The sequence below is a fragment of the Dipodomys merriami genome, unplaced genomic scaffold, assembly GCF_024711535.1.
Source record: "Dipodomys merriami isolate MVZ:Mamm:240054 unplaced genomic scaffold, mDipMer1.0.p SCAF_40, whole genome shotgun sequence".
NCBI classification, from domain to species: domain Eukaryota; kingdom Metazoa; phylum Chordata; class Mammalia; order Rodentia; family Heteromyidae; genus Dipodomys; species Dipodomys merriami.
Window position 1 is genome coordinate 4,963,072 of NW_027205604.1, and position 14,723 is coordinate 4,977,794.

The window sequence follows — 14,723 nt, forward strand, 5'->3', positions numbered from 1 at the left end:
ATGAAATAAGGAAAGCGAAAAGCCTGTTTTTCATATAAAAGTGCTGCTACTAGTGTTCAGTTCTAGGTAAGACTGACCTTTTGCTCTTTCCACAAACTACAGTCAAGTCTACACAGGAAGTGTATTATAGCGTTCTTTACCAGCCACCCCTGGTGAATTCTACATTTGTGCTTTTGTTGTTGTTATTGTTGGTCGTGGGGCTTGAACTCTGGGCTTGGGCACTGTCCTTGAATGCTTAAGTTCAAGGCGAGCATTGTACTACCTGAGCCACAGCGCCACTTCCTACATCTGTGCTTGACTGTCTGCAATTCAGGACTGACTAGGGCGAAATGGATGCTCGCTTCCTCATTCTGCGGCTTGAGTTAGTTTGCCTGGGATATGAATTTGTACTTAGTTTTGCCCAGAAGCACTAGTTTTGTTCATGGAGTAATCAAACATGTAGTCAAATATTAGTCTGAAATTAATAGCTAAATCTCTGCTTAAAACATGAAGCCTGTTTTGCTTATCCCCTAGGCTCCCCTGAAGCCAGGCTACAGAGCTATGGCAGTGTTTGTACCTAGGGCCAAAGCGTTCCAAATAAATATCATTGTATTTCCCAGAACTTTCCTCTGTATTACTGAAGTTGATGTCCTTTAGCCCATAAAACTAAATCAATCAGCTACTTTTCCTGTATTGTTTCTCTTATCTTTGGTCTTGAAATTCTTATTTATAGATAACCTAAATGTATGTTGAAAATCTACATGTTCCCTCCTCATCCATTTTTTAAGCTAGAATTGAAAACTTTTTATTGTAGGTTTTAAAAGTTATTAAAATATAATTCCAAGTATTTATAGCTTTAATAAACATGATAATTCCATTATATTATTACTAGTATGTTATTCTAGATGTTTCCAATGAAGCCTAATAATAGTAATGTGATATAACCATGGTAACCTATTTTAAACACTATCTTCTTCAACATTCAAATTTTTTATCATTCACTTTTCTTCTCAACTCATATTTCTATACATTTTTCCCTTAGAGTTTTGCTCTAATGTAGTTTTCTACTTGAAAGTTTTTTTATTGATCAGCTCATCTACATCCTTCAATATCTATCAAGATAGAAATTTATCTTGTTACCACAGGGGACTAACATTAAGTATTAATGAATGCAGCAATCTGATAATGTTTTGGCAAAAGTAGATGCTAGTACTCTTCATGAATCTTGAGAACTTTCCAATAAAATAAAAATGCTAAGTTGCCTCTCACATGTGTTCCTTTTACTTATGTAAAAATCTGTTGGAAGTAAAGATTCAACTTTTTCTGCTTGGTTCTAAAATCATATCAAATATGCCCTGAGACACATAAATGAGTTCAGGAACACAAAATTGTTCACCTAGATCTTGTAACTAAGATTATCAAAATTCCAGAGATGGCACTTTGAAGATACTGGTAGTTAACTTGTTCTTGTTATGAATCTTGATTATTTTAACTCAAATGGAGAGAGATATATTGGCCATCACTGTATATTTGTTTCCTGTGTGACACTAAGATGCTTTCTTCTTACCTCAAGAGAACAGAAGAAACTTGTTTTGAAACATTACTTCCATTTGCTGATTTTACAGTATTTCAAAATTCCTGTTATATTGATCCAGGTCCTGATGCTGAACAACTTTGTTTAACCTAAATATGAATGAGGATAAAACATGGAGCCCTGCTTCTAACTGATGGCAGCTTGATTCAGGAGGCTTTATGAAGCCCAACATTTCAAACATTTAGCACCCTAAATGTTCAAGGAAACTACATGGAGAGAGATTAGGAACTTGTGCTGTGTGACCTTCATTTGTCAAAATGATAGTGGCATTATTTCAAGAGAGGAGGTAAGAAATGAGAACCAACAAATGTTTAGATAAATCAGTTTCAGGAATGACATTTGGGAAAAGATTCCATTAAAACTGCCTGTGGCTGTGAACCACCTTAGCCTTTGCCTACCAGAAGTTCATAATATATTTCAGTTTGAAGACCATGCTATCATCTATATTTGGGTGCAGTCAATTTTGTTTCTGTGTAACGATGCAATACAAACTTATCAGGTGACAGTATTATCCACTTATTAAATCTTGTTTCTGTGGTTCAGATAGTGCAATTCTATTCTCTGTTCAAGACTCAGGTTGCAATCAAGGTCTAGCTCATCTAAGACTTGGGGTCTTTTTCCAAATTTGTGTGTATCGACATAGTTTATTTCTTGACACATGAGTTAACTTCTTCAAGGTTGACAGTAGAGCTCAAGGCTAAAGTGAAGCTTTGAGTTCTATACATCTGCTTTTAAATGACTCCACTCAGATCCACCTAGGTGAGATCTCCTTGATTTGTTCAAAATTAATTAATTACCAGCTTTATTTATATCTACAAAATTTTTCCATTGTTGCCATAAAATGTGGGAATCACAATATGACATCCACTATGTTCATTCGCAAACTCATCCAAGCTCAAGAACGAGGGCTCAAAGGCACAGATTCCCTTATTGAGCTTTCACAGTCCTGTCTCCCGTGCACAGCCAAGCAGAACTTCTTAAAGTTCAAGAATCTGACAATATCCAGTGCTGTCCATTTGCAAATCAGATTCCCACATATTCTAACTAAATGCTATGTTTCTTTTGGGCCTATCATTCATGGATTAATTCAAATTCTTTCACCTCTACAAAGTATTACAATACGCACAATATTACAATGTGCACAATATGTGATGTGTATCATGCTATGGTAGCTTTTTGACTTTTCTTCTTGTTTTGTTTTTCAGTATTGAAGATAGAACCTAGTTTTGGCAAGCTGTCTACCTCTTGAGTCATAGCCCCTAGCCCTTTTGTTTATATTTTATATCTGAAATAGGGTAACTACAGGTTCCTTAACTTTGCCCAAGTTGGCCTCAAACATGAGAATAACCTCTCAAAGCAGTTGGCATTACAACCATGCCTGGATTCTTTACAGTAGTTTTAACATTTGTACAGACTTTATTCATTTCCAGAAATCAATGCTTATATTACATTTGATTTCTCTCTGCTAGACCACAGAATTAATGTGTTGTCTCAATGTAGAATGTACTCAAAGATTTACATGAGGAAATAGATAAATAAAACATTTTATTTTCTAAACTCCATACCATTTTAGCTTCAATTTCTCAGCCTTTCTCTACATACACACACACATATATATATATATATATATATATATATATATATATACATATATATGTATATGTATATATGTTTATGTACATATATGTATATATTAGTAATGTTATAAATAGGTTGGTTGTGAATGCATAATGCATAATGCCAATGCCTTCTGTATTATAAATCTTCATCATAAATTTCAGCATTAATTCCAACATGTATGTGTGTTTAGTATGGGGCACCATTATATTACTGATACAGCTAAAAGTAATTCAATGGTTTTTGTTTGTTTTGTGCCAGTGCTGGAGCCTGAACTCAGGGCCTAGGCACTATCCCTTACTCTTTTTTTTCTAAAGGCTGTTGCTCTATTACTTGAGATACAGCTCCATATCCAGATTGTTTTTTCAAAGTTAAAATAACTCCTTTATAGCTATACATAGTTTTAAAGCAACTTAATATATTTTAAGATTTTATATACACTCTCAAAGGTTCTTCAGGTGAGGTATGTAAACATTGTCTAATGAAAAAGTTTCAGTGTTTCAAACCAACAAATTCACAGCATACACTGAGTTTTCAGCCATTAAAGACACAGTATTTTCCTATACTTACTAACACAGTGGAAGTCCAGTCCCAAGGAATGCATGCTGATCTTCCAGGTTGTCACTTGCAGCTGTCTCTTTGCTGCTTTTGGAAGGGAACACACACTGGGTACCAGAAAGGGGCTAGGCTCTCCCAGCCATCCTTGGGCTTTTGGAACACTGGCTAACACTCAAAAGACAGCAAAAAGGAGCACATCTGAACACCTATCAGATTGATCTCAGCAATGTCAACAGTGGGAGGAACCAGAAAGATCTTTAAAGGAATGTCAGATTCATTTTAGAGCAGCCTGGATCATCAGCCCTTGCCTTAAACTCTTTCTGAAAGTTTGAAGCCTAAAAAGAAAAATCCAACATGGCACCTGAGCTTGAGTTAAATTGTGTGGGTCTCCTATGATCCCCTGGTCCATCAAAGGCATTTATTGTAGCCTAAATTAGGACCCTAGGCTGTGCTTTTAATACAAATTGGGGTTGAATTTCTTAACATCACAATGGATACAGGAGAATAATGCCACGAGTTCACAAAGAGGACCAGCACACACAGGCACAGGCTGACAACCTTGGAGGAACTCAATTTTGAAAACCATTTATTCCCTGAGGGTAAACAGCAGGTGTCTATTGAGATTAAGTGAAGCTAATAAGGAGAGTTTTTATTACAAAGTATCAAAGACTTTATAAATCTTCATCATAAATTTCAGCATTAATTCCAACATGTATGTGTGTTTAGTATGGGGCACCATTATATTACTGATACAGCTAAAAGTAATTCAATGGTTTTTGTTTGTTTTGTGCCAGTGCTGGAGCCTGAACTCAGGGCCTAGGCACAATCCCTTACTCTTTTTTTTTCTAAAGGCTGTTGCTCTATTACTTGAGATACAGCTCCATATCCAGATTTTTTGTTGGTTAATTGAAGAGAAGAGATTATTAGACTTAAGTGTTTGCTTTCTTTATTGTGATACATTGTAATAGATGTTTTTATTATTTCTACTCACCTTGAATTAAGGAAAATGTTTATTGGTAAAATTTCGGAAGGAAAAAAACAACAATGGCTGGGATTGCAGGCCTCCAGTATTTATCAAGTGTTTTCCTCTACTACCAGATTCTCAAGTGAAATCTGAAAAGCGGATACACTAAAAATGTCACTCTCCTTGTAGCTGGCCATAAACATTTCAGAAATATCCTCTGGCTCTGAGTAAAATTTGCCAAATCATTTGCAAATCACAGTAAACTAATTTTATTTTTAATCTAAAAGCACACTAGATAAGGTGAAGAAAAAAACTAGTTGGATGCTTTACATAAGACTCACACATTAAGAACTTGTCATGGGTCCTAGAGGAGAGTGGATTTCACTAACAAATTGCTGAGTTTTTCCAATTTAAGAAGGTCTCTTTTATTGAGATATGGTCTCAGAACTACTACCTAGACAGAAGAAAGATAACCACAGATTGTAATTCCAAAGAAAGAACTTTATTTTATTCTTTCTTTTCCTTCTCTCTTTCTCTTTCTTTCTCTCTTTCTCTATCCCTTTCTCCTTTCTTTCTTCTTTCCTTTCTTCCTTTCCTTCCTCCCTCCCTTCCCTCCCTCCTTCCTTCCCTCCTTCCTTCCATCCTTTCCTCCTTCCCTCATTTACTCCATCCCTCCCTCCCTCCCTCCCTCTCTCCCTCCCTCCCTCCCTCCCTCCCTCGTTCCTTCCTTCCTTCCTTCCTTCCTTCCTTCCTACCTTCCTTCCTTCATTCCTTCCTTTCCTTCTTTATTGTTCCAGTACTGAGGTTTGACCTCAGGGCTTGGCAGTTACCCCTTAGCTTTTTACTACAAGACTGTTGCTCTACCATTTGAGTCTTAAGTCCCCTTTTGGCTTTTTGTGGCTAGTTTGAAAGAAGTGTCTCACTTTGAAACTTGATCCTCAGATCTTAGGCTTAGGAGTAGTTAGGATTACAGGCATAAGCTACCAATGCCTAGCCAAAGAGAGAACTTTAAAGAGAACAAGTGATACTCCTTGTCTGAATACTAGGAATGTACTTGACTTGAACTAACAGGTTCATATTAAACTTTTTACCTTGTACCAGCAGGCTTGAGAGATAACCCCACAAAGCTTCTCTTCCTACTGGCCTGAAAAGTCGTGGAGTCTTCCTGGACCTTTGGGATCATATCTGAATTGAAGTTCCCTATTTTTTCTTGTAACAGACTTCTTCTTGTTCTTTTGTTTCCTAAATATCTGTCAGATATAGGTGAAAAAGCAAATAAACTTGACATTTCCAAAAGTGCTGAACAGAAATCCTTTAAGTTAAGTAGGTCACTCTGCATTAAAGGAAGTTGCATAACAAGTGAAACCGCTTGAGAACAAAAAATAGGCATGCACGCATGCAGGATTTAATTGCCAGTTTCTAATTAGTTTTAGACTAGTGCTATAAAACTTAGAGACAAGCAAAGATAAATATTTCAACTAATTTCCCTATGCAGTGTGAATAAAAGAGTGGAAATGATTCTCAAAATTGAATGTTATGAAGTCATTTGCAAAGTATATTAAGTCAGTTCTTCTATGTAATGAAGTGTCCTTTAGAATTTAAGAGACTTTGTAGGAGCTGACATTTCTCTCATAAAGAACGTGGCTCTTGTGGCTTCATTATGACTACTGGGAACTTGTAAACTTGAGACCTTTCTGTCTGCCAGCTGAGAACACATTTGCACACTAACTGATGTCCTGTAACAGCGTGGGCTTCCAAGCCTCAGAGTTATTAAAGTGTCATGACCTTATCTCTGGACAGGTGAGAATGTGCTACATACCTTCTTGACAATGCCTGATTTCTTTTTTTTTTCCCTTCCACATTCACCAACAAAGCTGCATATGGTCTAGTATGTTTCCTAAAAACAAACAGATTGCGTAGGGAAAGTCCAGTGAGAAATGAGAGTATCATTGAGGGGCTTAAACTCAGGGCCTGGGCACTGTCCCTGAGCTTTTACACTCAAGGTTAGTGTTCTATCATTATGGCTTTACTTGAGCTCTACTTGAGCCATACTTAATTTCCAGATTTTTTTCTGGTTAATTGGAGATAGAGCATCACAGATTTTCTGCTCTGGCTGGCTTAAACTGAGATCCTCAGATTTCAGCCTCCTGAGTAGTTAGAATTGCAGGTATGAGTCACCAGCACTTGACTGTCATTGTGAAACAATTTATCATATCACTTCCTGTCCTGGGATCAGCTTGATTCAGTTTGCAATCCCCCCCTCAACAATCTCCTATGAACTATTATTTCTAACAATCTAAATGAGGGCTACAGTTAGTCTGAGAGAAATGCAAATTGCAAAGTTGAAATTACTATATGTGGGTTTGCCAGTGCATTCCTAATATTCTTTCAAGAAGGGACTGTATTGATTTTATTTTGAGTTATAGAGAATCTGTTGCTTCCAACTTTACCTTGCTGACTGGTCAATCTATCCAATATAGGATTTCATTTTATACAATTGTTATTTTTAATGAGATTTTCTTGTTCTTTTGTTAGTTTTGAGGTTTTATTCTTAAATGTTTATACATCAAAATAGGATATTCATTCCTTTAATCCAGAAGACATCCCAGTGTATGTTTGTCTTGGTACATGTTTGTTTTATAATAAAAGTACTTTTGTTCATTATGGATTTATACCTATATAATTTGTTGACACTGTTCTACTCCATGATCTCTATGGGTTACTTACTCTGGGGTTTGAACTCATAGCCTTGTACTTTATATGAAGGCACTCTACCAAGAGGTAGAGCTATATGCAGGCCCCATGTCTTTGGACTTTAATTATTTTTCAGATGGAATCTATACTTTTTACCCAAGTTAGAGTCTAATTGTGATTTTCCTATCTGTGCTGTCCACATAGCTTGGATTATAGGCATGAATCTGTATACCTGACTTTGTTTTCTTCAAGGTGAACTCTAGATAACCTTTTCCTGGCAATGTTCCAAATCTCTGCATCAGAGAACAATGCTCCGACTCTCTGCTTCCAGAATGGGTGGGATTATAGATGTGAGCTACCATATTTGCTCATTATTTTGACTGGGACTAGAAAACAAGAAAAAAAAACACCTAGTATTTAGTGCCTAGCACAATGCCTAGGACAGCAAGATCTGAGAAAATTCTTTCATAAATATTTTAAGGAAATAGACAAAAAGTTGGAAAAGAGGAAAATATGACATATTTACTTTTGAGGGAAATGTACAAAATCCTGATATTTGCTTCTTAATCCATTTATAATTTTACATCTATATGTTGTACACAAGTATAAAAATCACTATCAATCCTAGGATAATTAAATAGAAAAGACTACTAGTTGACATCATTCATTCATGCTATGTAGGCAGTTTAAATTGTATCAAATTAATTAAACTCATTAAAACAAATTTAAAACAAATTGTATCAAGCTTCCCTTCAGTCTTCAGGATTTGCCTTGGTAGCTTTGTTCTGTTTCAAGTTATGTATGTATACACACACACACACACACACACACACACACATACACACACACACACACAACACACAGTTTAAAATGTTAAGAGATTTCATTCTCCATTCCAAAATATTTTACAATTACAAAAAATCCAAAATATTTTCTCAGCCACTGTATATGTTGCTGTTTCCTTTTTTCAGGACTAGCATCTGCCTCCTCCCACTCTCTCCTCTCTTTTAGCCATGTATTTCCAATTCAATTTTTATGGAATGAAAAGTAGTGAAATATTTGTTAACTTCTGAAAGTCACCCAAAGTATTCTAGCGTACACATGTAATTAGAGAATTTTTCCCACAATATGTAAATAAGAAATACATATGCTATGGCTTATGGATTGTGTGTTATGACCCCTCATATCTCACTGCTTGGGGACCAGCTGGTGGAAAGCAATTTATTAGAAAGTAAGAAGAGATCATCCTGGCTGCCTAGAGGCCTGCAAGCTGCTCAGAGCTTGGCCACTGTCATCTAATTTTACTTATCTAATTTTACTTATCATCCAATTTGGTTCTTCGTGGCTATGTTTTCTTGAGTGGCAAATGGTATATTGAACCAAATCTACAGTTGTCAATATGTTTTAACTTGCAGTAGCCTTTATTCAAGTAAATACTCTCTTAAAATTTAATTATAAACAAAACAGGCAATGGCTGAGATGTTCCCATTGAAATGGGGTAAGAGTTCCAAAGCCTTCTGAATTCAGTCCATCTTGAATTGCTCACTTCATGGGAGGATGGAGATATGAAGAAATCACTATGCCTTCTTTTAAAAGTTTGATTTTAAAAGTGGTTGGTGTCTATAACCCTACTACTCAAGAAGCTGAAATCTGAGGATTGAGGCTAGAAGGCAGGAGAGTCCATGAGACTCTTATCTTTGATTAAATACCAAAAAGCCAGACTGTGTGGCCGTTCAAATTGTAGAGTTCTAGCTTAGAATGAAAACATCAAGCAAGAGCACCTGGCCCTGAGTTCAAGCCCTCTACTGGGGGAAAATGGTTTGACTTGGGGAAATATGATTACCTTTATGCACAAAACAATCACAGACAATTACGTAATGAGGGTATTTTCTAAACTACTTTTACACATTAACAGTGATGACTATTAGGATAATGAAGACATATACAAGAAAAGAGACACATGATAAAATTCTAAGCCCTTTTTAAATTTTAGTGATATTTCATAATAAGTGAGTATTTCCTTACTTTCATCATTCAAAGAGGAGGTAGAATGGACCAAGCTAGAGCATCATTCCTGGATATTCTATGGTAATCACGAGTATTCTGAAATATAGTAATCTAAGAAAATAAAGGACACTAAATAAAAAAATAATTATCTAAAATTACTGACAATAGTGACCATGTAAGGCCCAAGTGACAAGAGAGGATCAGAAAGATCATTGAACTTCATGAGACCAGAGACTGATATCAAAGGATAAGTTGTAAAGCCAAAGTTCAAGGTAATAGAGAAAAGGGAAAAAAAAGCAGAAGTAAAAGAAACCAAAGGGTCTGAGTTCTTGTAAAGTCATGAGCTAGCATTTAGGAGTCATAATCAGGCTGAGCACATATGACTCTCTGGCTGGTTTAAGGAAGAAAGTAATAGCTGACATTATTTTCTAAGTGTTGTAATTTTCTTCTTTTCATCTTATCACTTATAATTAATAATTAGCATTCATTGGATTTGTCAGTGGAATGCTCTGCAAAAATCAGATGAAACAATTACTTAAACAGAATCTGTCAGTGGAGACTGAGACTATAAAAGTTGCCTTCATTGTTCCATTAGAGGCCCCATTAAAAAAAAGGCACACATAACAAGACCACACTAAAGCTACAGCACGACTATGTTTATTGCAGCATTATTTACCATAGCTAAGATATGGAACCAACCCAGATGCCCCTCAGTAGATGAATGGATCAAGAAAATGTGGTATATATACACAATGGAATTCTATGCCTCCATCAGAAAGAATGACATTGCCCCATTTGTTAGGAAATGGAAAAACTTGGGAAAAATTATATTAAGTGAAGTAAGCCAAGCCCAAAGAAACATAGGTCCCATGGTTTCCCTTATTTGCAATATCTATATGTCTGAGTCAAGCAGAAAAGGTCAGATAAGGTGATGTTAGAGAAGTGAACCCTAAGATATGTATTCAAATGTTTTTTTTCAAGTGATTGTTTCTAACATATTTATAAGATTATTTCTTTGTTGCTTAGTATGTCCCTCCCCCACAGTATAACCCCTGCTTTCACTGTATTTGATGTCGGTATAATTTGTGGAGGGGAAGGGGAAAAACAAATCGTTTAAATAGGGATGCATCTCATTGCAACAATGAAATGTACAAGTCGTTATGTCAAAAACGAACTTTACATCTTTGGTGGGGGGTGAGGGGGTGGGGAAAATTGGGTGGGGTGTGTGGGGAGGATGGGAAAGGATGGGAAGGGGAAACAAAGGAGGAGGCTACAATGCTTGATAAGAAATGTACTCATTATCTTGCCCATGTAATTGTAACCCCTCTGTATAGTATTTTCACAATAAAAAAAAGGCACACATAGTTTTCTGATAAATTCTGCCTCCTCTAGAATGTGGAGAAATAGAAAACCTTAGTTCAGACCTGAGTTATGAAACCCATGTCTGTATATCCCAAACTCTTACACTGGATTTTAATATATTTCTGAATTCTGCTGGCATTTCACCACCACTTCATGTCCCTGTTAGACTCACAAAAATTTGTCTAGTTCTGTTAAAAACGTGTATATTTAGATCAGAACACAAATTTCACCCCTCAGGTTAAAAATGATTCAGTAGAAATTTTAAAAGAATAAAAATAGATTGTTCAGAAGAAAACTCATTTTTCAAGAAAGTAAATGCCAAGTGATTCCTTTCACTGTGTATTTGTGTGTGTCTCTGTAAAAATAAATAAATAATTTTTAAAGTTCTTCTTGCCCTGATTTTGTTGATTGAAAAATGGACCATGAAAATTAAAATTGTAAAATCTTAATTAAGAACTAGAGGTCTCTGACATGCTGGTTACCAGGCTAGCCTGATAAACAGCTGCCTCTGCTCATTTTTTTTTTGTCTAGGCACACATCAGATAGTATCCAAATGTAAAAGCTTGTAGACAAGTAGAAGAGACATTTCTTCCAACAATAAGGCAACTGTAAATTAAAGGGGACAAATTAGAAGCCTGTTTGCTATGATTTGTATATGGTTTGTTCTCTGTACTCACACAGGATTTCAACCCCCCAAATTGATTGTTAATGGTATTAATCTGGCTATAGTTTGTACAGTTGGGCTTATGGAAAGTGAATCAGTTTATATAAGGTCATTAAGATGTAGATCACATAATTGAACCTTGATGGTTTACTAAGGATAGAAGCCAGACACATGGACAGACATGTTCATTCCTTCTCTTCTACCCTGTGACACCTGGGAACTCTGTTAACAAAAAGATAATCACTAGGACTAAGACATGCAGTGCCATGACATCCAGAACCTCCAAAGGGTGAGCCGAGTGAACTTGTCTTTATAAAACAGCCTGCTCTGGCCGGGCGCCGGTGGCTCACGCCTGTAATCCTAGCTACTCAGGAGGCTGAGATCTGAGGATCGCGGTTCAAAGCCAGCCCGGGCAGGAGAGACCATGAGACTCCTATCCCCAATAAAACACTAGAAAACCGGAAATGGCGCTGTAGCTCAAGTGGTAGAGCGCTCGCCTTGAGCTGAAGAGCTGAGGGACAAGCGCCCAGGCCCGGAGTTCAAGCCCCACAACCGCCAAAAAAAAAAAAAAAAAAAAAAAAAAAAAAAAAAACAGCCTGCTCTAAATCTTTTGCTTGTTTCCTAAAACAGAGTCACTCTCACAGCACTGAAGGAAGGTAGGAAAACATTCATTTCTTAGGCTACTACCAGTTAATCTCAACCTTATATCGATACTAGTACCCCTTAAAGCTTGTCTGAGTCAGGAGGTAATTCTAATGATCTCTCCTCCTATCTGCAACAAATGCCATGCCTAGTTAGATGATTAAACATTAAGTACTGCTATACTTCATGATTTTATAAGGGGCATTAAGGCCAGGTACTAATTGACCGATTTAAAAATTGAAGATTCTCCAGACTGAATGTGTCAATATAATTACATGGTGTCTGGAAACAAGAAAGAAACAGAAGAGTCAAAAATAATATGGCAGAAGAGAGAGATAAGGCAGAAGTGGAGATTAGAGACCTGAAATAGTAGAAGAACTTAACTCACCATAACTAACCTCAGAGGCGAATAGTTTATAAACCAAGGAGGCCCCTGCAGACTATATGTTCTCTAGCACCATCGGCAAGTAAGAAGGGTTCATAGTTCTATACCTGTACAGAAGTGGATTCTGCCAAAGTCTGAATAAATCTGGAAACATTCTCTCTGAGTCTACAGGAAAAAAAATAGCCCAATCAACACTTTTTGTATAGACCTGGTGAACTTACAGCAGAGAAATCAGCTGAGCCCATTAGATTTCTGGCCTATAAAACTAAGAAATAATAATTGTATATTGGTTTAAGTCAGTAAGTTTGTAAAAATTTGTCAGCAGTAATGCAAAACATGGCTCACTCTGAAAAACAAACTTCAGTATCTAAAGAAAGATCAGACACTGATATTTATGAATGCCAGGAAACTTGTAAGGATGAGCTCTGATCAGTAGGACTGGAATAACATCTGAAAATTAAAGAAGTTTTAAGTGAAGGCTGATTTCTCTTTTTGGGAACACACACTTTAATAGGAAGTTCCTATATGACTCTAAATTTGCTGGCTTCTTTTCCCTTTGTGGATAGAACATTTAGAAGTGAACAGAGTACTATAAATGCTATAAATACAGCATACTATGAAAATCTATAATTGTAGTATTTTCATCTTTCTACACTCATTTCAAGATTACAAGTTGGCAGTGGAGCTTGAAGTCAGATGATTCAGAAGGTGCAGGCAGATGAGGAGAGAAACTATCTTGGTGCATGTGACACCAGCAAACAAATCTCAGCATGTGGGATTTTCAAAACTGAACTTAGCAAGATGCAAGTTGACCAAAAAGAAGTCTTTTTTGAAATTGTTCATTTTTTCTAACACCATAGAAAGAGGTATTGGAAAATGCACCATTGTGGAAGAGTGATATCAGAAGAGCAGATGGGTTTGATTTGATTCATGGTCAGCCAGAAACATGAGAAAGAGATCATCTAGCAAACAATTTGTAAAAGGAAGAGCCATGTATAATCCAGATAACCTGCATTAATGGCTGAGTATAGATAGGTGTCTCCTCATCTCCTGAATTGTGCAAGAGATAATAAAACACACGTGGAAGAAAAAAAAAGGCATATGTCTGAAGACCAACTACTGTGGAATCGTTATGCAAGTGTTAGAAGGATATTTTACAAATACCCCAGGACACAAGAAGACACATATAAGAAAGAGGAGGAGGAGGAGCAAGAGGAAGAGGAGGAAAAGGAAGATGAGGAAGAGGGGGGAGGAGGAGGAAAGAAAAGGAGAAAGGAATAATAGATAGAAGAAGATGAATTTGTTCAAAATACACTGTGTGCACTTATGGAAATATCACAGTAAAACATTCACCTACTAAAATGTAGGCTAACTCAAGAATAATAGCCTGGAGCCAGTGGCCCACATCTCTAATCCTAGCTACTCAGGTGACTGAGATCTGAGAATCCAAGCTTGAAGAAAGCCTGGGCAGGAAAGTCCATGAGACTTAAAAAATTGTCCTTTTCAAAGTAGCGGGTAACAATGTTCAACAAGAAATATACTCATTACCTTACCCATGTAACTGTAAGCCCTCTGTACAGCATCTTTACTATCAAATAAAATAAAATTATGCTTTAAGTAGTGCAAAGGGATTTCAATTCACCACGTGAGTTTTTGAGTACAATCCTTTTCTTATCCCTTTTATCATTTTCCCCCATCTCTCCAAACATCACCAATTCCCTCAATTTGTGAGACTTTTGTCTCTATTTAAACACAAAAATACAGAAGTGGAACGGTGGCTGAAGTGGTAAATTATCAACCTTAAGCACAAAAACTAAAGGACAGTGCATAGGCCCAGGGTTCAAGCTCCAATACCAACAGTATAAATAAATTAATTTAATTTAAAAGAATAATAAAATGTAAAAAATAAATAAAAGAAGGGGAAAAAGAAAAAAGACAAAAACAGCATTGTAATACAAAAGGCAATGGAGTGATGATGAAGGGAGTAATGGCAGGAAAAAGATTCTAAAGCATATGGAGACTAATGATGCCCTGAATCTAAATCTTAGGGCTGACTACACAGGTGTTTATAAAAATAATGAAAACACATTGGGATGTATATTTAATGTATAGGCTTTTTCTATACATGTATTTAATTTGATACACAAATTTAAAACAAGAGAAATTCTGTAATGAATCATTCGAGATAAAAATAATAACAAATGCAAAGGACATATTAAATATAAATTCAAGATATAAAAGAAATTAGGTATAGAAT